Genomic DNA, 25,199 nt, shown 5'->3' on the forward strand with positions numbered 1-25,199 from the left:
AAGCATCCCAACAACACTAATGCCCTCTGCTTAAAGCACATCAAGAAGAAATTTTCCATATATTTCCTCTCCTACATGTCCCAGAGTGGAACAACCAAGCCCAAGCCTAGCTGCAGCAAAGGCTAAATTGCAGTTTCCACCAGCCTCCCAAAATTTCTGTTAAAGTGATAGAATACAAAATGTTCAGAACATACAAAAGTGATAGAATACAAAATGTTCAGAACATACAAAAACTAGATATTGCATTACGTGGGGCTCATGAAGCGTTAGACATAAGTCACTCATGTTCTTAGATGATAGAATAGTAAACATACTGATATACAATCTGGTTCTCGACATTTCTCCAGAAAGTAGCAACCAAAAATATAGCTACCAACTACATTCACTACTGGAGACGGCTTCTTTACCGAGTGTCCCAGACTTTGCCGAGTGTTTTTTATCAGGCACTCGGTAAAGAGGCTGTTTACCGAGTGCCATATAGAAAGCACTCGGCAAAAAGGTGGTTTGCCGAGTGCCGAACACTCGGCAAAGACCAGTTTTGCCGAGTGTCAAACAATAACACTCGGCAAAGGACCGCCGCCGTTAACGGCTGGCAGCCGTCGTTAATCCTTTGCCGAGTGTCTTCTCCTAACGCTCAGCAAAGAGGCTTCTTTGCCGAGTGTCATTTTTGACACTCGGCAAACCATATTTTTTTCACTTTTGACCTCCAAACTTTTTCTGCAGTCCTCAGACAATACCTGGTACTCCATGTTCCAATGTGGCATATTTCTCAGACTTTTTTATATTTCTTTAATTTATTTCATTTAATTGAATTTTCTTGTATAATTCAAATTATAACTGCTAGTCATTCGAATAGTGAAAAAATTGAATGGAAAAATGATATTCATGTTATTTAGTATAATGTGAGGCCGTATCTAGGAACAGACCACCAATTTTGAACATCTTGTTCATGAAACATGACCACGAACTTGCGATCGAGTTGTTTTTAAATTCTATAAAAAGCAAACGAAGTCCAAAAATCATGAAACTTGTCAAGATATCATATGTGGAGGCTGTGATAAAAAAATAAGGAGGTTTTGCGCAAGTTGTCACATATGATGCTTGTAAACCGAAGTCAGCCTCTTCAGTACATGCAAAGTCTTGGCGCCGCTACGGGTGTAACTCCGCCACCTTCGCTATTCGCTCCACCTCCACCTCCACCTCCTCACTATTCTACTCCTATGAGTATAAATATTTTAGTTTGTATGTTTATGCTTACGGTCAAACCTAGTGGAGTATGAAAGTTTTATTCATGTATGGTATATATTTATCTTATCTCACACATGCAATCTCTTCTCTTTTGTGCAGAATCAATCGGCGGCATCGAACGATCCTCATGCTTCAGTGAATCCTTCACCAAATCAGTGATGATACTTGTGGTTGTTAATGATACTTCTATTTGCAATTGTGGTTGACGATGATGGAGCACTTGGATTGCTTGTGAACTTATTTGTGATATATTGTGAGACATGTGGCGTTTGTGATATATATGTGGTATTGGTGATATATATGTGATGTTGATGATGTTTGTTATATATATCTTCTGTTTGTTTGGATGGGATGTAAAAAAATAAAAAAAGTTGTTTTTAGCTACTTTGCCGAGTGCAATGGCCATGACACTCGGCAAAGTGATCATCTGGGAACTACCTAGGAACATGCTTTGCTGAGTGCAATGGCCATTGCACTCAGCAAACATCACAGGTTTGCCGAGTGCCGCGGGCCAGGCACTCGGCAAAGGTCGCCACTTTGCCGAGTGTCTTCTCGGCGACACTCGGCAAAGTGGCCACCTTTGCCGAGTGTCTAAGTCAACGGCGCTCGGCAAATTGGGTACCTTTACCGAGTGCTTGACCTTGACACTCGGCAAAGCCGCCGTTACGGTGGCACTCACCATCACGGCTACTTTTCTTTGCCGAGTGTCGGATTGGCACTCGGCAAAGCCTTTGCTGAGTGCCCGATAAAGTGCACTCGACAAAGAGGTCTTTGTCGATAAACTGTTTACCGAGCGCCCTTTGCCGAGTGTAACACTCGGTAAAGGCTTTGTCGAGTGTATATCGGCCTTTTCCGAGTGCCTCAGGCACTCGGCAAAGAAGCTGAATCCGGTAGTGATTTTTGCCGTTCCATTTTTGAAATCATGATCAGCCTCACAAAAACAGCTACGGATTACAAGCTTATCCATATTGAACCATCAACATCTGTTGTTAAGGCTCGACCTATCCTCCACCCAGCTAAAAAATGACATAAAGTGGAAACAATGCAAGCCTTCCGGTCAACAGCGGAATTTGTAATAACCAAATAAAAAATCCCACAGCCAACGATCATACATTTCTGGTTCATCACACTATGTCCAAACAACAAATAGCTCCGGAGCACTGTTTTGCCAACACGATTAGGGAAGGGTGGCCGTACCTGATTAGGCGGTGAGGCGGCGAGGCGCTCCATGTAGGCCTTCCGCTACTCCCGCGGCTCAGGCAGGAGCTGGGGCACGCTGAGCACGACGTCGACGCAGAGGTTCCCGAGTGTGCCGATGTCCGTGTTGTTCCTCCCGTCCTCCCTGGCCTCTTGCGGCGCCCCACGCCTCCTGGCCTCGTTGACTGCCCCCAAGACGGCGGCAGTGACGATGCGCCGCTTCCGCACCGCGCCGCCGCTTCCCTACCGCAGCATCGTCACGCCGCCGCATCCGCCCCGCGCCGTCGCCGGTGAGACAAATCGATGCCTCGCTTGGCCCATCCTCGGCACCGCCCTGTTGGGTTCAGTCGCCGGGATCTAGACGGAGCATGCCGGAGTACTCGAGCAGCGCGGTGAGCGCCGCCTAATGAAGCTGGACGCCGAGAAGTGCACGCCGTACCTCCTGGACAGCACGGGCAGCCAGCTATTCGCCTCATCGTCCGGCCTGGGTGGCCGTGGCGGCGGTCTGAGTGATGGCCGCGGGTTCCGCATGCATCGGCGTAGCCTCGAAGGCTGCAGGCGCGCTGGGGCGGGGGCACGATCTCGTGTCGGGGTGCTGCGGTCTCGCATCCCTGGGGCGGGGGCTTGGGCGGTCGCTGGGGCAAGGCACATCTAAAGAAGCTGGACCATCGGATGTGGTTGAGTGAGGAGAGAGAATGAGTGAGAGTTAATCTGATACGTACATTTGTAATGTGATCTTTATCTGTGTTGTTTTGTGGGGTGGACGTAGTTTAGGCTGTGACTGTAGATGTGGGATTTGTTTGGTGGCTGTAGGATAATTTGAAGTGGTGTATTATAGGGGTAGAGATAATGGATGTGAAACATGCATATAGGAGGGCAACAAAGGAGAGAAGAGACGTCATTCCTTAGCTTCTAAGGATGCAATGTGTGTGAGAGTGAGATCAGAAAAATACATGGATGGATGTAGCTAGTAGCAGCAAGAGTGGGAGGGTGATGAGAGAAGCAAGGGGGGCCGGGTTTTATGCATGACACTACCGGAATGCACAGGTTTGCCGTGTGCCCCCCGTGTGCCCACGGCACATGGCGAAGGCAAAAAACACTCGACAAAGCCTTTGCCGAGTGTTGCACTCGGCAAACACAGACTCAGCAAGCTGTCTTTGCTGAGTGTTTTTTGTCGAGCACTCGGCAAAGACGTTGCCGAGTGCTAAACCCGACACTCGGCAAAAAATATTTCAAAAAATATAAAAAAAACCAACGCCGCCACCAGGCCGCCACCGGTCTATAGAGTATACCAGCACAAGCGTCTAGTCTAGGATATAAAAAACAAGTGCCATTGGCCCATATCCTCCCCTTGTATCAAAACAAACGAATCTTGGTGACAAAATCATCCTTACGGATATACCCAAAATAACAAATCCCAGGGACATTGCACTAGGCAAGACATCCACTTCTGATAGAATGAACCATTCAACATTACCAAAATTAACAAGCACAATCAATCCACCACCTACCAAGTACCAACTGAGGGGATCACTTGTAACGTGCAGTTTTGCAGATGCCATCAGAATTATCGTGTCATAGGAAACCCAAACCTAGCCCAATCTGATCAGACCCCAATCCAACAACGTTCGCATGTCGATGAATCCACCCGCCCTAAATCAACAAGATAGAAAGGAAACGCCCCGCGAGGAGATCGCAACCATACCATCCAAGGGGTTGCTGAAGTTGACGTAGGCGTATCCGAGCGAGCGGCGCGAGGTGACGTCCCTGCAGACGCGCACCGACACCACCTACCTGGCCTGGCTGAAGAGCTCGTACAACTGCGAGTCCGAGACGGAGCCCTCTAGGCCGCCCACGTAGAGCGATGTGGTCGGGAGCGGCTGCGCCACGCCGACCGCTCCCGGCGACACCACCACGGGGACTGCGCCTGGGAGGGAGGGAAGGGAGGGGTGCCGCCGCCGGCCGAATCCGGGAGGAAGGGGTGCCGTGCTCAGGGAGGGAGGGGAGAGAGGGAGGGGCAGCGCCGGGGTAGAGAGGGAGAGAGGGAGGGGCGGCGCCAGGGAGAGTGGGAGGGAGGGGGCGGCGGCCGCGCGAGTTTATAAGATGCTGAGTTTGCCGAGTGTCGAATCTAGGACACTTGGCAAAGCTAAGTTTGTCGAGTGTCAGATCACGGCACTCGGCAAAATTATCTTTGTCAAGTGTCTGCACTCGGCAAACTTATCTCTGCCGAGTACCTATCTTTTGCCGAGTGTTTTTTGCCTCTTTTGCCGAGTGCAATTATTTTTGCCGAGTGTTTTGTGACAACACTCGGCAAATAGCTTCTTTACCGAGTGCCCGATAGAATGCACTCGGCAAATATTTTAGCACTCGGCAAACACCTAGTTTCCGGTAGGGTGAGGAAAGTTGGAAACCCTAGGGAGGCAACAGGAAGAGGTGGTGATGCCTGTTGTGCTACTGTTTGGAAGCTAAGGTTGTCTTGTGCGTGTTCTTTGCTTTTTTTTCCTTCTTCCTTCATTTCCCTGCTTGATTAGCTAGCTAGCTAGCTGGGGGCGTTTGGTTGCAGGGATTAAAGTTTAAGAAGTGTCACATCGGTTGTTACATGGGGTGTCGTATGGGGTGTTCGAATACTAATAAAAAATAAATTACAGAAGTCCTCAGTAATCCATGGGACGAATTTATTAAGCCTAATTAATCCGTCATTAGCATATATTTACTGTAGCATAACATTGTTAAATCAAGGACTAATTCGGCTTAATAAACTCGTCTCGCAAATTAGTCTAATTTGTGCATCTAATTTCATAAATAATCTATATTTAATACTTCATGCATGTGTCTAAACATCCGATAGAACAGCGACTAAAGTTTAGAAGGGAGAACAAACACAGAGGGGCTGAACAGTGTACATGCGAAGCTCTAGTAAGAGGTTACCAAAAAACATGAGCTAGCTACCAATACAAGTTGTCCAGTCCAGGGGTTCATTCTAGCCAGTGTTTGTACAGGTGCAACTTTATGTCCATATTGATGAAAGAGATCAATCAGTGGTAAAGTTACTCTTGCTACGACTCTCTTTGGACTCTTGGCTAGCTGAGTAGCTGGTGCTTGGTGTGGAGAATTCCTATTCTACTACCACTCTATCTTTCTCTCTCCCAAACCCAAGACCAAAGTTAACAAGTATAGCTAGACAAGTAGACAGTGCTCTCATGTATGTACAGTTCTATATGAGTAGGCAACTTTAAGTACATAGAGTAGATAAAGCAAAAAAGTACGTTCTGTCCTACACAGGTCTTTGTGCAATGTACAGATGAGCAGTAGAGGTGACCGGCCGGGAAGAAGAGCTGCTAGGTAGAGAGAGAGCCATACGGATCGATTTATTTTGTTTGCTTGCTTGCTTGCATAGCTGGGAACAGTGTTTGAGAGTACATAGCCATTATATTGATTCCAAATTTGTCGCCACTAGTCCTTTCTATCTCCTGTGGTTGAACACACCTGTCCTGATATATGTACGTGCTGATGCTACTAACTAGCGCAATTCTCAAGTACAGTACGTACTTGGAAGAAATTTCAGCGCAAACGTGAAGCATCTATGGTAGGCTACTAGCCCTAGTAGAGTAGTAGATAGATCTATATGAGACGTCGCGTTTCGATCGCTTTGTTGAACGAGTTAAGCAAACATGTCATCTGAATACTATACTAAAATAAACTATGATGGGGCTTTACACATTCGAATTGTACATGCAAGATCTGGACAAATCACGAGGTTCTTATTCTATTCGGGTCCTTCGATAACTAGAAATAATCAACAAGTGACTTCCCAAAAATCGGCGCAATCTTTCCTTGCTTTCATATATTCTCCCGTCCCATCCATCCATGCTTGCGTGTGATGCATTTTTTTCCCCTCTCCGAATGGTATGGTGAGAGGATTTGTGCTCACTGTCTTATAATTAGATCATTATATTCTCCTAATTGGCTGTCTTGTCATCAGGTACCAATTGAATAAATAAACCTGAAACAACCCACTTTCCCTAGCTTGCCTATGATTGATTAGCTAGCTAGAGAGATTAGACAGAGGATAACAATTCGGTTCTTTCAGCGTAGCAGGAGGATCTAGTAGGCAGTGCACTCGGCTTTCCCATTTATTGATGAGCTAGCTATAGCTACTATATATCTCGTTCATTCAAGGCGACTGGTGAGTGGTCAGTTCTCGATTCAGTTAAGTTACTTACTCCTTTCAGAGATTCAGTGCATCGATCAGGCATCAGCAGTCATTTTACAATGCCAGAATGCATGCAGCAGACCCGAATTTTTTACTATTTAACCCTTTTTTTAAAGTTTTTCTCAAATAGACCCCCGATGGAAATAATTTCAGAAATGGACCATTGGCTCGGCGCCAGAGTGACTGGCGCCGAGCTCGGCGCCACGGTCACTGGCGCCGAGGTCCTGGGCACGGGAAAATGGCCTGCCAGGGGCTCGGCGCCATAGTGAATGGCGCCGAGACACCTGCATTTAACCCAGCCTGCACTTCTTTCCCGAGCTGACTTTTGGCTAAGTCCCTAAATTCACTCTGGCGCCGAGCCCCTGGCAGGCCATTTTCCCGTGCCCAGGACCTCGGCGCCAGTGGCGTCGAGCCAAGGGTCCATTTCTAAAATTGTTTCCGTCAGGGGTCTATTTGAGAGAAACTTTCGAAAAAAGGGCCAAATAGTAAAAAGTTCGGGCAGCAGACTGGTAAGAGTGTCCAGTAGGCAGCTAATGCTGCTGCTACCTACAGAACGCACGAGCCTTCAGATCAGGCTTTGGTTAGTTGCATGCTTTGCGCGGCCTGAGAACCTTCAGCTTTCACCTGAACTAGGTTACATACTTAATGCGAACAAGGTTCTACTACAGCTTGAATCCATCTCCAGGCAGCTAGTGTCCAAAACGAGATGACCGTCGACATATATATGTATGTATAAAAGTTGAACCACCGGCCGACGTTGCAAGCATGAGTAGCACCAGCAGGTTTTTGTTTATATGATATGAGAGAAGAGAAGAGAAGAATATAACATGCATCATGAGCAGCAGGCGCTACCACACATGGTTTCATGATTCAGCTTTGGAGGCGCGTATAGACGACAGTGGCTTTAATAGCAGTCCAAGATTCTGCCCCGCTTTTGCTCACTGAAGATTGTGTGCGCACTAGCTAGCACTACTGGTCATTTGAACCTGCAGCAGCAGCAGCTGGCTTGACCGAACCTGCCGCGCGCACTGAAATCCTCAAACATCTCTCTCCACCGCCTGTATCTGCATGCGTTTCCTTTGGGGCGAAGGGATCGACGATACAGATGTACTAACTATGTATACAATACAAGTGAAAAGCTGGGTGCAGGAGAAGGAAATGAAGTGAAGCTTGCTACTTGCAGATTTCAGAGATGCACGCATTCATGGCGTACTGCAACGATGGATTCAGATATCAGAGATGTCGAACGATCGATGGATGGATAGAGAGAGAGATATATATGCATGCATGCAGTTCGGTAGCAGTAGTACACGGATGGATAGATGGATGGGTGGATGAATGCATGGACCAGCCGCAGCAGACAGGGCAGAATGACGGAGGCAGAAAGCTAGTCTATGGCGGCAGTCAATTAAGCTGACCGATGAATGCATGAATCAGCTAGGAGTAGCTTGCTAGGTACTCGTATAGCTTAAGGTAGCGCCGGCCTCGACGATCGCCTGGCCCCAACGCATGCACTGCCATGGATACGATGATTTCCCCCGGTCCTTGCTCTCAATCAAGCCGTCAGAACAACTGCCGGTGGAAAGCGCAACCCAGCACCAGCACCGGGAGGCAACCAAAGTCACTGGCAAGGGCAGGCAAGCGCCGGGCCGGCTCGTCACCTCACCTCTCGCTCCCTTTACTTGGTTCTCCCTCCCACTACTCTTGTCCTACTGGCCTGGCCCGCCCTGGCCTCTCTCTTTCCGCGGTGACCGGCCGCGGCAGGTGCCCGGCAGCAGCGGCATCCACCTGGGCGGACCGCGGCCATCGTGCGACCGACGCGCGGATGCCCGGCAGCAGTATGCCCCGGGAGCGGGACGGCCAGGTGAGTAAAGCGACGGGGGCCGCTGGGCGCCTGAGGCGATAATGATTGGCACTGGTTGGCCGGCCGGCCGGCGCTTTAGTTGCTTAGCCGTGTAGGGAGAGGGAGTGGGGAAGGATCGGAGTCGGAGGGGCCGGCGGGACGCCGCTTTCGCCCTGCACTATCATGGCTGACGATCGCGAGCTGATCGATCGATTAAAGCCAAAGGCGCGCGCGCTCAATGCATGGCTGGGATCGGAATTAATTTGAAAGCAAGCACCGGAGATGGCTGCCGTTTCATGCGACTTTCCTTCTCTTCGCCCGACACCTCCCCCGGATTCTTCGTTTCGATGGAGATCTATTGGTTGTCGTTGTAGCAGCCATATCACGCATGCATATATAATGCGTCCTCGCGCACCGTATGCACACACGCGATGTGTGTGCATACGGTGCGTCCAGCTCCAGCACAGCAGAGCATATATCTAGCGACGGTCATGCTCACGCCGGCCAACAGTGGCGTCGCCGACAGGAATCATTACGGACGAATCAGACAGTACGACATTCTCACTCGCAGTTTCAAAACCCCCACCGCCCCATACTACGGCCGGAGGAGCTGACGAACCAGCTAAGGGTGCGTAGTTCGCGAAATGAAAAGTCTTCGGTGTCAGGTCGATGTATCGGAAGGACGTCAGGAGGGGTTTTTGAATATTAATAAAAAATAAATTACAGAACCCATCAGGAAACTGCGAGACGAATCTAATGATACTAATTAATCGGTCATTAGCACATGTGGATTACTGTAGCACTTAAGGCTTTTCATGGACTAATTAGGCTTAAAAGATTCGTCTCGCGATTTTGCCGAGAACTGTGCAATTAGTTTTTTTTCCGTCTATATTTAGTACTCCATGCATATGCCGCAAGATTCGACGTGATACTTTGGGGTGAAAATTTTTGGAAACTAAACAGGGCCTAACATCACCATATATTATATGTATATTTTTATATTTTAATGAAGTGCAGGAGTATCATCTCATCTCAGTAGCAAAACCGTTCCCGTTCGGCTTGTTCGACTTTTTTTTAGCCGTAACAGTATTTTCTCTCCCAACATTTTAACCAGAACAGTGTTTTTTTTTCTTCTGCGTGAGCAGTGAAAAGGTTACGATTTCAAGCAACAGCAGCCAAGTTGATCCTGAGTCATCATGTTTAAAAGGGAGCAAAATACACAACTAATGCGGTGTAGAATACCAAAACAGAATACTGAATAGAATATACTTTCAAAGCGAGTCAATACAGGTCCAACCTGAAAAAGCAAATTGTTCATGACACGCACATAACCAGCGTACAACTAATTATAAGCCCAAGTGGTATGATTGCCACCTGGGGCTGCAAGCAACAAAAGAGCTATCATCTTCTTTTACTACTACGATACGAAGAATGATGGTCCGGGGTGCCCATAATTTAATCGACCTCCTCAATCTTGGGGCCAGCACCGCCAGCAGCAGCGGGGGCCTCATCCCCCATTCCGCCAGCCATGTCAGCACCGGCGCCCTGGTACATCTTGGCAATGATGGGGTTGCAGAGGCCTTCCAGCTCCTTCATCTTGTCCTCAAACTCTTCCACCTCGGCGAGCTGGTTGCTGTCGAACCAGTGGATGGCCTGCTCAACAGCGTCCTCAATCTTCTTCTTGTCGTCGGCGGGCAGCTTCGAGGCAATCTTCTCGTCCTGGATGGTGTTCCTCATGTTGTAGGCGTAGTTCTCCAGGGAGTTCTTCGACTCAACCTTCTTGTGCTCCTCGTCTTCAGACTTGTACTTCTCTGCTTCCTGGACCATCTTCTCAATGTCCTCCATGCTCAGCCTCCCCTTGTCATTGGTGATCGTGATCTTGTTCTTCTGACCAGTCGTCTTGTCTTCAGCAGAGACGTTCAGGATACCATTGGCATCAATGTCAAAGCATACAGTGATCTGAGGGACGCCCCTAGGTGCAGGGGGGATTCCAGAGAGCTCAAATTTCCCAAGGAGATTGTTGTCCTTGGTCCGGGTCCTCTCGCCCTCATAAACCTGGATCAGCACACCAGGCTGGTTGTCTGAGTAGGTGGAGAAGACCTGCTCCTTCTTGGTTGGAATGGTGGTGTTCCTTGGAATAAGCACAGTCATGACTCCTCCGGCAGTCTCAAGACCAAGAGACAGTGGGGTCACATTAAGAAGGAGAAGGTCCTGCACCTTCTCATTGCCCTCGCCGCTAAGTATAGCAGCCTGGACAGCAGCACCATATGCAACAGCCTCATCCGGATTGATGCTCTTGCAGAGTTCTTTTCCATTGAAGAAATCCTGCAGCAGCTGCGGAACTTTGGGGATCCTAGTCGAACCACCAACAAGTACAACATCATGGATGGTGCTCTTGTCCATCTTGGCATCCCTCAGGCACTTCTCCACAGGCTCCATGCACTTCCTGAAGAGGTCCATGTTAAGTTCCTCAAACCTGGCTCTGGTGATGGTGGAATAGAAATCAATGCCCTCATTGAGAGAATCGATTTCAATTGTAGTCTGCGCTGTGGAAGAAAGTGTCCTCTTAGCCCTCTCACATGAAGTCCTAAGCCTTCTCAAAGCCCTGGGGTTCCCAGTGATATCCTTCTTGTGTTTCCGCTTAAACTCCTGGACAAAGCGGTTGTCAAAATCCTCACCACCAAGGTGAGTGTCACCAGCTGTAGCCTTCACCTCAAATATACCCTCCTCAATAGTGAGGGGTGAGACATCAAAAGTGCCACCTCCAAGGTCGAAAATAAGGACATTCTTCTCACCAACGCTAGTAGCTTTCTTGTGAAGACCATAGGCAATTGCAGCAGCAGTTGGCCCATTGATGATATGCATAACATTGAGACCGGCAATAACACCAGCATCCTTAGTTGCCTGCCTCTGGGAATCATTGAAGTAAGCAGGAACAGTGACCAAGCATTCTTCACAGTTGATCCAAGGTAAGCTTCAGCAATCTCACACATTTTGACAAGAACCATGGAAGAAATTTCCTCAGCTGAGAACTGCTTCTCCTCACCCTTGTACTGCACTACAATCATAGGCTTATCCACTGGGCCAGAAATAACCTTGTATGGCCACATCTTAATATCACTCTGAACAGAGGCATCAGAGAACCGTCTTCCTATAAGACGCTTAGCATCTGCATAATTTAATAAAAAGAAGCACCATTAGAATCATAATTTGGACGTTACGTTCAGTATCTCTGCTTATATAAATATCTAAAGTCTTGCCCACAGATATTATTAAAGAAACAAGAACTAATGCCAACAGAAAATAAAGTGTCAGTTCAAAAAATACCATTAGATATGCCCTTTTATTGGATTAAGTTTCTGAAGCAATGGGCAGTTATAATAATATCGTGGATAAACAAGATCTCAAAGTACAACCCAAAACAGTTCAAATGTATATTATCATGGACTACTTTAACACCTTGTGTGATGTGTATATGCAAACCTAAAAAACATGGATAAACAGATCTCAAAGTACGACCCAAAACAGTTCAAATGTATATTATCATGGACTACTTTAACACCTTGTGTGATGTGTATATACAAACCTAAAAAATATGCATGAACAATAACATCTTTTGTGATCTGTACCTAACTAATGAATCTAACATGCTTAGGGGTACATGTGAAACATAACTTTTATTATATAGTATCAAAGATAGATACATAATTTAAGTACCACATGTCCATGTCAATTCATACTTAAACTGCCAAATTCAACCAACATGATTGTTCTTACAGCAAACATAACAAAACGATACAAAGTACAACCCAGAACAGCTTAATAAAGTATAACAAAAGCCAATATTCAAGTTAATTTAATCCCTCTGATTTAAACTAGCAGGTGCATTTCATTTTGTTAGGAAAGCCTTTGACCAACAATCTATATATCAATACATGGTTTTGTAACATAAAATTGATGTCCACATTGACAAATACTTATGATTTTGTATCACATAAATGGCATATTGAAAAAGAGTAATTGATCATCAATGTCTTGTAGAAATAGGCCTACTAACTTCAAGAGTACAGACACAGAAAAGGTAGCTACAAATCTAGGTGCTAGGACCTATAGCTATGTTCACACCAAATGCATAAAAAATATAGAAACAACTCCAACTACAACAAGCTATGTTCACAGCGAATAATTCCAAAATAATTTGTCTACAACCTAGGTGCTTGGACTGGTTCAAAAAGCACTGGGTCAGGCCAGCAAAGTACTGGCCTGTTTAAACAATACAAAACTGGACCCCACAACCATGCAACGAAACGACATTTATACAATTTGCCACAATATAAAGACAAATTTGTCTTCACACACCATATCAATGTGCAAATGCAGTCATAATAGGTCCTATAGAGAGCCATACTGTTGAAAATAAGAGTACCATGAGAACTACTAGCAATGATAAAAAGAGCTCTGTTTTGTTTAAGTATAAAATGCATAACCAGGGACTAGTTTCTGCATGGCCGACAAATCGGCAACAGTGACTTCACGGATGTGTCATCCAACATGGTTTGAATATTTCAATACCAAAAACTTTTATGCGCAAATTCTCCAGTGAACAAACAAATAAATAAATTGCAATAACGGAAAGACAAATCATCATGGCGAACATAGTACAATCCAATATAAATTCCTTTTTCAGTCAATCCAACATAAATTCTTTTTTCAGATGAATTTACAACACTTTAATAACTGCTAAGTATAAAACAATACCTGGATAGTGCATTACCACCTAGTCCAATCATATGTAGAGGCGCTCGGAGTCGGTGAAGGCGACGTGGCGATGATCTCGACGCGGTCGTGCTGCCACACGCCGACGCACGAGTACGTCGTGCCCAGGTCGATGCCGATCGCCGGCCCCTCGCCCTTGGTCGGCGCCATTGCTGCGTCTAGATCGCTCGCGGCGGCGGCAAAAAGACTGGATGAGAGAGGGGCAGCTAGGGTTAGGGTTTTTGCGACTGCGCTTGGAGCAGAGGCGATTGCTACTGGGGTTTTCAGAGGCAGAGGCGGCGCCGATGTCGTGGTGGTATTTGGGGCCAGTTTAGTTCCCCAAAATTTTGCCAAATTTTTCAAGATTCCCCGTCACATCGAATCTTTGGACACATGCATGAAGCATTAAATATAAATAAAAATAAAAATAATTACACAGTTTAGACGAAATCCACGAGACGAATCTTTTAAGCCTAATTAGACTATGATTGGACACTAATTGCCAAATAACAACGAAAATCGCTACAGTCGCATTTTGCCAAATTTTTTGGCATCTAAACAAGGCCTTGTACACAGAGCTCACTTGGTCTCGGTCTCTGTCTCCTCCGAAATTGCGGGGGAGCGTGGCCCAACAAGGGCCCAGTTCGAACTCTACAGCTTCTGCAGGTGGGGCCCGTAGAATTTAAGTGTTTGACTGTTTGTTTTCTCCCCGTGATGCTGTTCGTCTTGCTGCCAATGGACCCATAACCGAAGGTAATTCTCTATTGTTCCTAATATACTCCTGTTTTGCTAAATTTGACCACGCCTAGGGACAAACTTTTATTTATCCTTTTTTATTTACCACCGAGGAATAGAATTACAGTATTGAGTATGCCGGGGCTGAGCTAGCCAACTAAAGTAGACTTCAAGATGCTTGCTAAAGATATATATTCCCTAGGTGGGATACAACAACTACAGTAGCAACTTCTAACCAAATGGTCCTGAATGCATCTGTAAGTGAAGCAAACTGAGCCCCATACAACAATGAAAGATAGTTAGAATGGGCGACTATTTCCATTTGCATAGTCACCGATCACTAAAGCCAATTCAAATGGCCATATGAGGTTGATGCTTCTGCTCTGCATCTAGATACCGCACCATGGCCGTGGCATTATCTTAATTGGCTGCAAGGTTGGTACTTTTAGCCCACAGTAAAAAAATCGAACCAAGGTTGTACAGCTCAAAATTCTGGTGGTCAGGAGTCGGATAAAAAAACTAGGAGAATTTAGTAGTTAAGAGTAGGTATTAAACTCTACTAGATTCAATTTTTTGTTCATGTTAACAGAATAATTGCAGAAGCTGTGTAAAAGAATGGTCATTTGAAAGTTCATTCTTTTTTTAGCCTGAGCTAGCTAGCATATTTTTTGGATTTTAGCTGATTGACAAGTTAAATCCACGACTTTTACGTTGGAAGATGATGAACGTTGTATATGCAGTCTATGAAAAAAATGTGAACCAAACTTTGGTATTATTTTCAACACCAACTTGTTCTGAAAATTGTAGCTTTGGAAAAGGTTGCATTATACAGTGCTGTGTTACTGGTTTTGCTAACAGATGTCCTACCTGAAGAAGCTTTGTTAGTTAGAAATGGTAAAGGCTAAAGCTAGGCACTAAAACTTGTAGTGCGTGCATTGCACAAAAGTAGATTTTGGATCTGGATGCGTCCATCCTAAAATCCGGCTTCATTCTAAGCTATGCACTCAATCGTTTGGTAAGCAAGAAATGAATCAAGCAAGTTATCAGATTAATTCAAAGATTTGGCACTTCAAGCACAATTTTGAATAAAAACAATAAGCAAGAATTCCGAATTCGAGTTTTGGAGTTAGTAGTCTTGCTACTCATGGATTATATTTATGACCAGACTATAACGCTTAACTGACATAGATGGTCCCATATATTTCAGAAAATTTGCTACACCAAAACAAGCTTATGAGCATTAGAGAAAAGTATGGTTGGCTCTATATGCAATTATGCATCCAATGATTTAAGCCATCAAATTGTACAGAATATAGCTATGGAAACATAACCGGATACAATATGGTTCTTTGCTTGAACAATGATAAATATTATGAATGTAAAACTCTATATTCAGAAGTAATTGTCGTCATCAAGCTTGCATCATGCTCCCTTGAATCAAAGCCATGTTTCTCTGTTTCACCCAAAATTAGATATATTCAGTGAGCACTTTACCTTGTAGGCATTTCCTCGAGCTGTTGTTGGGCGTTGTCCATTTGGTCGACCACTCCATTAGGGTGCGTATAGAGGTGCGGGAGGCTGCGTTGTGCTTAGGGCGCAGCATTGGTGCCGCTGACCTTTTTCGTCATGTGCGCCTTGTGCGGCACTGGAGGGGGGCGAGGTCCGCGGTTGCGGCTGGGAGCAGAGGGGGGCGTCGCTGCAAGGAGAGGAGGCGGCCACGAGGGCAGTTGTCAGATGAGGGCGCCACGTTGATTCGTGTCTCAGAGTGCTCATCGCTCGCGGGCGTGGGCGTGGGGAAGCCATGGCAGCCGGTGGCGCTGCTGGCGCCATCATGCTTCGTTTCCCAGGCGGTGGAGCTCGAGTGCAGAGCGCCGCGACCCAGATAGGGGCGGCGGCGACCCGAGTGCTGGATGGTGGGTGGCGCAACAGGTCGCAACGAACGTCGATGGGCCGCAGGCGACGCAGCAGGCGGAGGGCGGACGCCGGCACCTTCGCGGAGGGCAGAGGGTGCCCGCTCTTGTGGTGCGCGGTGGTGGCCGTGTCCAACTCACTTGCGGGGCCGCGCTCAGCTCGCCCGCGGGCTACGCCGCCTCGCTGATGGCTGCCGCCCGTGCTGCCACTCGCTCGACGGACGAGCCCGAGAAAGTTCGTGAGCTTTCGGGTTGAGAAAGAAACGGGCAGGGACCAAATCGATCCGCAATCGAACGGACAACATCGCAAGTTTGCTGGATCGGACGGCCAGCGGGCTAACGAGCTACGTGGCCCTATTCGTTAGCCCGCTTTTGGTGCAGGATTCGTTTATAGAGATGTGGTCTTGGCCAGCAATGTGTGTAGCGCACGCATGTGGGCGGGGACGTGGGGCGCGTCTGCCTTGGCCCTCCCGCCCGCGAAGACAACCGGGGTGGTCGACTCCACCTTCCACGAAGCAATCTCGTGGCCACTAAAGATGGCAATGGCCATGGGACCCATGACCCGATACCCGACGGGTATTTATTCTATTAGGGTCTAAATATGGACTAAACACACTACCCACGGGTACGCAAATGGACCAAACCTTTCACCCATCGGGTACGCGGGTATGGGTATGTTCTAGCAATCCCCGTACCCGTTTACCCATGGGTGAAAAATACCCAGTCCAAAACTAAATAAGTCCACCAGCCCATGTAAAACCCTAGGTTCACCCGTCGGTCCCATTTGGCGACTTGGCCGCTGGAGCCCTCAACCGCTCGAGGGAGGCTCGACACCTAGCCTTCCCCCGCCGAAAAATAGGCGCATGAGTAAAGCGCGTCGTTACCTCGTCTCGGCGCTGGCAGCCTGGCACCGCAATCACCACTCACCAAAACAAACGTCGCCACCGCTCAGGGTGGGCATTCGGTTCTCGATTCGGTTTCGGTTCGGTTCCCTTGGTTATTGATGAAATTCGGTTCCTAGAAAACAGGAACCGATCGGTTCCAAAAAATTTTAGGAACCGAGCATTTCGGTTCTCGGTTATTTCGGTTTGGTTCCGGTTCTAACCGAACTAACCGAATTTTTTTAGAAGATCTCAAGACAATAATAAATATACTTGTTCTAAGGCAAATTTATGCAACACTATATTCATTTTTAATAATAATAATAATAATATATAAGAAAACAATAGCAATATAGTAACACAAATATATAGCAGTTCAAATATAAAACATTACACATAAACTAAACATAATCCTACAAAATACAAGTAAGTGAAGTATAATTCATGTAATTCGGTTCTTTCGGTTAATTCGGTTAACCGAGAGTAGGAACCGAATTTTCTTCGGTTATTTCGGTTCTTCAATATTAGGAACCGAACTAGGAACCGGAATTTTCGGTTTCGGTTCCAGATATTTCGGTTCGGTTCTCGGTTCTCGGTTATTTTTGCCCAGGGTTAGCCGCCGCCAAAAAAAACTACGCCGCCCGCCCGCCCCTCGTGACCTCGTCTTGGCGTCTCGCGTATTCGCATCGCATCAAAGCACCAGGAACTCACCACGCCATGCCGGCGTTGGAGCAACTCGAGCAAGAACGGTGATTGCCCATGTTCCCCTTCCCCTAATCCCCTTCATATCATATTATTTGCACTTGCAAGCGCAGCACTGCAGAGGCGTTCGGCCCTCCGCGCTCCGCGCCGCGCTCCTTTGCCTCTTTCCCCCGCACTAACCAACTCCTTCACTCCGGCGTCAAGGGATTTTGTGGAGGTCCTAGAGGATGGTGACCACCTGAAGTCGCCGGATCCCGACCTCGTCGTCGCCGTGAACACTCTAAAGCTGCAAGATCCGGAGGTCCAAGTTGAAGTCGCCGCTAGCGCTCCTGCAGCGGATCCGAAGAACGGCGCCAGCGTCGCCAGTACTCTTGCATCCAAGCCCAAGAACGGGAACAACGCCGCTCATACACCCAAGTCCAAGAACACCACCACCAAGGAGAAGAAAAGGACCGGAGCGGCCATGGAGAAGACGAAGCAAAAGGACGGCCGACCCCCTCTTTCTCCGGCTTCATCTCGGGAAGGTGTTGCTGCTCCTTCCGGTCGCCGCTCCTCTTCTACAGCCACAAATTCAGGTGGAGGTGGTGCAGTAACTAATACTCGGCCTCCTGGTACTAGCCGCAAGTTGCTGCAGCCACTGATGTAAGTAAACCCAAGAACAATAGTGCTAGTGCCAGATTGTATTTATTCTGACTATACGCTTCTTCTAGTTTAAATGAACCAAAGCATATCCTGTTATGTATGTCAAACCCACCACCATATCACCATGTCTTAACTTTCAGGTTTTGTTTATTGGCATGCCTAAATTTTTTATTTCATCTTGACATACAAAAATATGTTACTATGGACATCATGACGATGCATGCATATAGGCAATATAGCATTGCATTCAGTTAGTATACTGCTAAAATAACTTTATTTTTTCCTATTTTTAGTGATATAGCTATCCTAGCTCCTCAGTTGTACTGCCGTGTGGTGCAATTACCAATTCCTCTATTGCCATATGTAAGCAGTTCAAATAGAACGAATTGACATATTTTGCTTGTTTCCCATGTCCTGCCATATCTGTTATGTTTGATATTTTTTTATAGCATATATTTTTTTATTAACATTCATTCTTATTATGTCATACAGATTGAAAAAATGAGTACTAGCCGTGATAGCTAGGGTGGACCGGTCGACTGTTGAATTGTTGATTTTTATGTGTGTGAATAAATTATTGGCGGGTACGAGTGACCCGCCGGATATGATTTATCCGGCCGGGTATGGGTCTGGGAAAAATTCTCCACCCATGGTGGGTACGGGTATTCTGGTGGTACCAAATTTTTATGGCGGGGATAGGTCTGGGGTGGCCATACCCGATGGTGATTTACCCATTGCCATCCTTAGTGGCCACAGAGCTACACTTGGACAATGACATCAACGAGGTTAGCGTCGTGGCACTGCCGATGGCGCTGTACGAGCCGGCAACAGGCGGTGCGTGCGCGTCCACGTCCAGTGGGTGGAACAGTGCGCTGCCCAAGAGGACCAGGGACGGGTTCGATAGACGCACTGAAGTTGTGCTCCTAATTCTCTGTTCATAGCAATGGGTGCAGATTGAATAAAATTCAGTTCAATTCGTGATGTCAGTCATTTGTTTCTTGCTACTGACCCATAACTATTTTCTTGTATGTCATATATGTACGAGTTATTTCAGAAAGGGGAAAAACAATAAAATCAAGGCTTCATTGAATATTGATAGGACCAGTAAGAGAAAATCAAATGGCACCATTTCCACTATATTACTTGTAACTATATTTGGAGCATTGAGCACCCATCAGGACTCGAAGAATCTGACAGTTGTTTGGTGATATCCAACAATGTTGAACGTCTGAACGCTTTTCAAGTTTAGTTATAATTTATTCTTAATGATGACGTTTTTTAGAAGAGCTACGTACTCTCTCCGTTCTAAATTATAAGTCGCTTTGACTTTTTTTGGTACATCCATTTTGTTATACATCTAGATAAATAATATGTCTAGATACATGATAAAATTGATGAACAAAAAAGTCAAAGCGACTTATAATTTGGAACGAATGGAGTACTATATTTTCTCTGTATTGATCAATTTATTCTCTTCTTGCATGTTACCATGTTGACGGGGAATACAATTAGAGTATTGTATTTAAGTATTTAACTATCTGCAATAAAAAGGTATAGGTGATTTTGATTACTGTTTCAGCATTTATGTGTTCTTGATATTCATTTTCCAAACTTTTGCAGACCATTTTTAGTTTTTTCTGTATATAGGGTAGTAAATCTTATGAGTGGGCAGATACTTTGACTAGCAAATTTTGTGTACGCTCTATCCGAGAACAACCACTTCTATTATTCTCTTATATGCACGATATCAGTCTACTAGAAATTCAATTTGGTACTTAGTCACCCTGTTCGCTGGTTGGTGTTGGTGTTGTTTTGGGCTGACTGGTGCTGATTTTTTATGAGAAGAAAACACTATTGACTGGTTGAATAAGCCTGGCTGAAGCCAACAAGCGAACAGGGTGAGTAAGGCCTTGGATGCTACACATTTTCATGGAGCTACAAAATGGACGGTTCATTTATGGATTGAATTTGATTTGTGCAAAAAAGGGGAACCGTGGCATGGATGCTTTTATGGGTTTTGTATAGTGTTTTGTTTGCTTGATTAAATGCTATCGGTTGTGGATTGTACATTTCAGTTTGATGCTATGTTTGTGGCACGCGGCACACTGGGTTAGTGATTGTTACGAAAATGAATTAGCACCCAAGAAAACCTAATAAACAGCAAATATGTGCATGGTTGTTTTGACGCTATTAAATTGGTGCACATGATTCTTTATAGCTCAAAAACATGCTGCTAGGATCAGATGGACTGTACTATCAGTTGACCTCAATTTTTTCATGCTCCTACAGCATTGAAAATTTTGAGAGTCGTAGCAACGCACGAACGAAAATTTTAGCTCCTCTAAAGCGTTGAAAATTTCAAGACTCATGTAGCAACGTATGGGCGAAAATTTTGAGGCTTCTGTAGCAACGCACGGGCATCTCCTAGTCTTGGTAAATTGAAATCTCCAAGCTCAAGGACAAGGAGAGTGTAAATCTCGATGTCTATTGACTCAGTTTTATCAAAGATGTTTATACTGACCGAAGCTACGTATAAATTAGAGAGTGTAAATGTACCTTTTATAGAAATAGTGATTATATCTAAAATGTCATCATATATGCATCCTTTGTGGCATATATCTATGCAGCCACAGGGCAAGCAACTTCGCCATAGTGAGGTGTATCTTGATTTCTACCAGCTCAATATTTTAGAAATTCTTATAGGAGTAGGAAGTGCGTGCCATCAATAGAGGGTGTATATAGTGACTTGCCAATCTCAAAACCTCACGATCCAGTCTCTCATAAGTGCTCATAAAATAGCATGTGTGTACATATATATGTATAGACGGTAAGTGTACATGTATGTACATGAGCGTTTTATATTGTGATAAGTAAAAAGTGACATTAATAAGGCACAAGAGTCTCTATCTATTTTAACACCACATATCCAATCATACCTTTTCTTTTTAGATTATATACTCCCTTCATTCTAAAATTATAAGACGCTTTGGATTATTAGATATGCAGTTTTTGCTATTGCACTTAGATATACACTATGTCCACGTATTAAAACAATATATCTACAAGAGTCAGAACATCTTATAATCTGGAAAGTATGAAGTATCATTTTAAGTTAAATCAAATTATATACCATTTTAATCTTCCTCCAAGTCAAACTTATTCAACTTAGACTAAATTTTACTAGTTTAAATAAATGCAAAATCATTATATATTTTGTGGTGAATTTAGTAAAAATACTTTGTGGTATTGTTGTCAAGATCTGCCGGTGAAAGGTCCTTGTTTGGTTTTGGTAATTGAGTGACAACCTAGGTGGACTAATTGTGTTTATGTGAGATACACAGGTGATTAGTCCACAGGTACATGTGTGTGAGCAACATATGCCATGAAGGTGAAAATGGCTTGGAAATGTTGCAAAGCTCACACATGTGATGATGAAGGAGCTTAAATGCACATGAGATATGACATTGAGTCATGTGATCAAGGTGGAGAAGATCAGGACAAGACTTGGCTTGATGGACCGGTTGCAAGCGTGAAGGGCAAGTCGAAGGCTTTGGAGTGATGGACCGCGTGGCGGTGAAGCTTGAGCAAGACTTGGCGCCGATGGACGATGGCAACGGTGAAGAGCAAGTAAAGTCAAGATCGATGAACCAATATGATCACGTGATGATATGAAGTGGATCATATCATTGTTGATCGTGTTGGTGCATGTGTTCCATCGACATTGGAGGAGATGGAATGGAATGCGCAAGGCAAAGGTATAACCTAGGTCATTTCATTTCACCGGTCATTGGTGTGTAGAGAAGTTTATGACCGAGTTTAGGATAGATGGTCGTACTATCAAGAGAGGCAAACTTGTTTGCATATCGGTCATCTAGTGCCACTCGAGTGATCTAACTTTGCATTGTCGCTAGGATCGAGTGGCGTGGCAAGTTGAGTGGCTAACATCCTTTGGGAAATGATTGTGAAAATGCTAACACACATACACATGGTGGTGTACACTTGGTGGTGTTGGCACATTTACAAAGGAGGTGGTGTTTGCAGGGTTGAGATGGGATTCGGCGCTTTCGGGAAAATTGAATGCCTATTTTCTATTACGCCGGATGCAAATTCTTGTGGTTAGCTCATTGGAGCAAGGGTGAAGATGTTAGAAGTGAAAACGTGTTGATCGCGAAGATGCCAGCGTCGGTCAACTGACCGGACGCTAGATCTGAAAGCACCGGATGCTGGCAGGGTGCGTCCGATCAGGCTGACGTACGGTGACGCAGAAGCTGGAGTGTGACCGAACGCTGGCTGCGTCCGATCAAGTGTGACCGGACACGTCCGGTTGAGGTCGGTACCTTACTGGAAACGACCGGACGCTGGGGGTTCAGCGTCCGGTCAGTTGAAAGCTACTGCGTCCGGTCAAGTCAAGTGACCGTTGGAATCGGGACACGTGGTCGTCTGCGGGCGATCGGACACTGAGGTCCAGCGTCCGGTCAACACGACCGGATCGTCCGGTCGGCCCGACCGTTGCCTAGTGAAGGGGTAATGGCTAGTTTAGCCCTTAGGGCTATAAATAGAAGTGGCATTCGGCCATGGCTGGTGTGGAGCACCTTGGGGGACTTTGTGTCCATGCTTGAGAGTGCTTAGGAGCCCTCCATCTCACACATACTTGATAGCGATCATCCGATTGTGTGAGTGAGCGATTCTAGCGCGATTGCATCGTGAGGTTGCATCGAGTGGCACTAAGTGATCGAGTTGCAAGCCGGTGGTGCTTGTTACTCTTGGAGGTTACCACCTCCTAGACGGCTTGGTGGTGGTCTCCATCGAAGCGCGCAAGAAGCTTGCGCGGCGCTCCGAAGAAGTGCTTGTGAGGGGCATTGTGCTCGCCCCGCGGGAGCTGCGAAGAGCAACTCTAGTAAAGCGTGTTATTGAGCTACCCTTATTTTCGGGGTAGGTTCTTGCAGCGCCTGACGTGTGGGCTTAGCGGGTGATGCTAATTAGCCGCCGAACCACCAAGTAAGCGGTCGACACAACGGGAACTAGCGTATTGGCAAACACGTGAACCTCAGGAGAAAAATCATCGTGTCAACCTTATTCTTCCCGTTGGTTTGCATCCCTATTACACAAGCTTGCAATTACTTTTATACATATTAAGCTTGTGTAGTTGCTCTTGTAATTAGATAGCTTGTGTAGCTTGCTAATTACCTTCTTGCTTGTGTAGCATAGAAGTAGCTCCCGTGCGTGACTAATTTGGTTTGTGTAACCTTGTTAGTCACATTACTTAGTTTGTGTAGCTAAGTATTTGCGCTCTCTAATTAGGCATTGGTTGCCTTGTTATTGAGCATTGCTAGTGAGATTTGTTAGCTTTGTGCTTTTGCTTACTAACATGTGTAGGAGCTCTCTTGTTGCTTAAAATACTAGTGGCATAGGTTTGTGTAACCTTGCTCCTAGAATTGTTTAGGAGAGCTCTAACTAGCCCGGCACCTTTGTTGTATAATTGTTATCTTTGCAAGGTGCTAGTGAACATATATAGTGGGGTATAGTCTTGGCTAGACCGATAGTTTTAATTTCGCATTTGTATCGGTTAACCGACGCGATTAAGTTTTAGAAAAGACTATTCACCCCCCCTCTAGTCGTCATCTCGACCCTTCAGCCGGCTCAGTCCTTCGGAGGTACTCATATGAGTAGAGTTTGCGTACGTGTGTTCATAAGGATGAGAGTACGTACGTATTGTGGACGTCTACATTGTACTATATAATTCTAAAAAAAATGACCAAAGTTAGAAAAGTTCAAGAGAAAAAGCTAAATCTATATACCTAATACTAAAAGTGCTATTTTTTTTCATCTGTTCATCACCACCCACCCTTGTTTATCTCTCCTTCCCTCCCTTATTCGGTCAGGCTCAGATGACAATCGTAGACTGTATCATCTTTTAACACAGCATCAATTATTTATAATTTAAATTTACAAAACCTTCGGGCCACTCGTATACGTTCTGTTCGCTTGGCTTATAAGTCATACTTTTTCAGTCAACGAATAATATTTTCTCTCACAACAAATCAGCTAATAATACTTTCAGTCATAGCTTATCAGCCAAGCGAACAGGGCAATAATGCCATGGCCACCTAAGCTCTGAGCCATCGGGCCCGTTCGGCTAGCTGAATGTTGGCTGAAAAATATTGTTCCGGCTGAAATGCTATGAGAGAAAAACACTGTTCCGGCTGAAAAAAGAAGCCGAACAAGCTAAATATGGGGTAAGCCGAATGGGCCACATGTTGCGACACATGAGCGGCCGCTTTTTCAACTTTCTTAACCTCATAGCACGAAGTACACAATAGACATCTATTTAAATTGATGCAATCTTAAGTCAATTTCTCATATGCCATTAATCTTTTACTAGACATGGCATTTATTATGAGTTCTAAAGTCAATAGACATGGTATTTGTTACAGACGTGCACATACTCGTACACACGTCACCTTCTACAAATGCACGCACGCATCCTAACTTTATGAGCATATACGAAAGATTGAGCTGATAGGTCTCGAAATTAATAAAGCCATCACCGATGCTTAACGGATCTCGAGATTAATAAAGTCGTCAGGAGTAACTCACCGTCAACGGACATATAGTGTACAATTGAAAGAATATCATTGTTAAGTTTTAAAATATAAATTTAGAAAAATGCAAGCACCTATGTTAAGGTTGAGAAAATATTTCTTTTATTCATTTTCTCTATGAAATATGCGTGGCGGCCTGCCCAAGCCCGAGTCCAGGAAAAACTAGCCCGGTTTATCCGTAAGACGGTTGTAGATTAGAATTTTTTCGGCCCAAACCTGGCCCTAAAAATAAATTGGTAAGGTCCAACCGTTGCCGACGATGAATTGGGCTGTGTTTAGTTCGCGAAATGAAAATTTTTGGATGTCATATCGGATGTTAGAAGGAGTTTTTGGATACTAATAAAAAAACTAATTACATAGCTCGCCTGGAAACTGCGAGACGAATTTATTAAGCCTAATTAATCCATCATTAGCGCATGTTAGTTACTGTAGCACTTATAGCTAAAGATGGACTAATTAGTCTTAAAACAT

The 25,199-nt window shown here is 45.4% G+C and overlaps 1 pseudogene; it reads right to left on the reverse strand.

The window, feature by feature from the left end:
* Positions 1–9,795: 9,795 nt before the first annotated feature.
* Positions 9,796–16,131, reverse strand: LOC136537728 (heat shock cognate 70 kDa protein 2-like; annotated as a pseudogene).
* Positions 16,132–25,199: the final 9,068 nt, after the last annotated feature.

Source organism: Miscanthus floridulus, chromosome 2, assembly GCF_019320115.1.
Source record: "Miscanthus floridulus cultivar M001 chromosome 2, ASM1932011v1, whole genome shotgun sequence".
In the NCBI taxonomy this organism is placed as follows: domain Eukaryota; kingdom Viridiplantae; phylum Streptophyta; class Magnoliopsida; order Poales; family Poaceae; genus Miscanthus; species Miscanthus floridulus.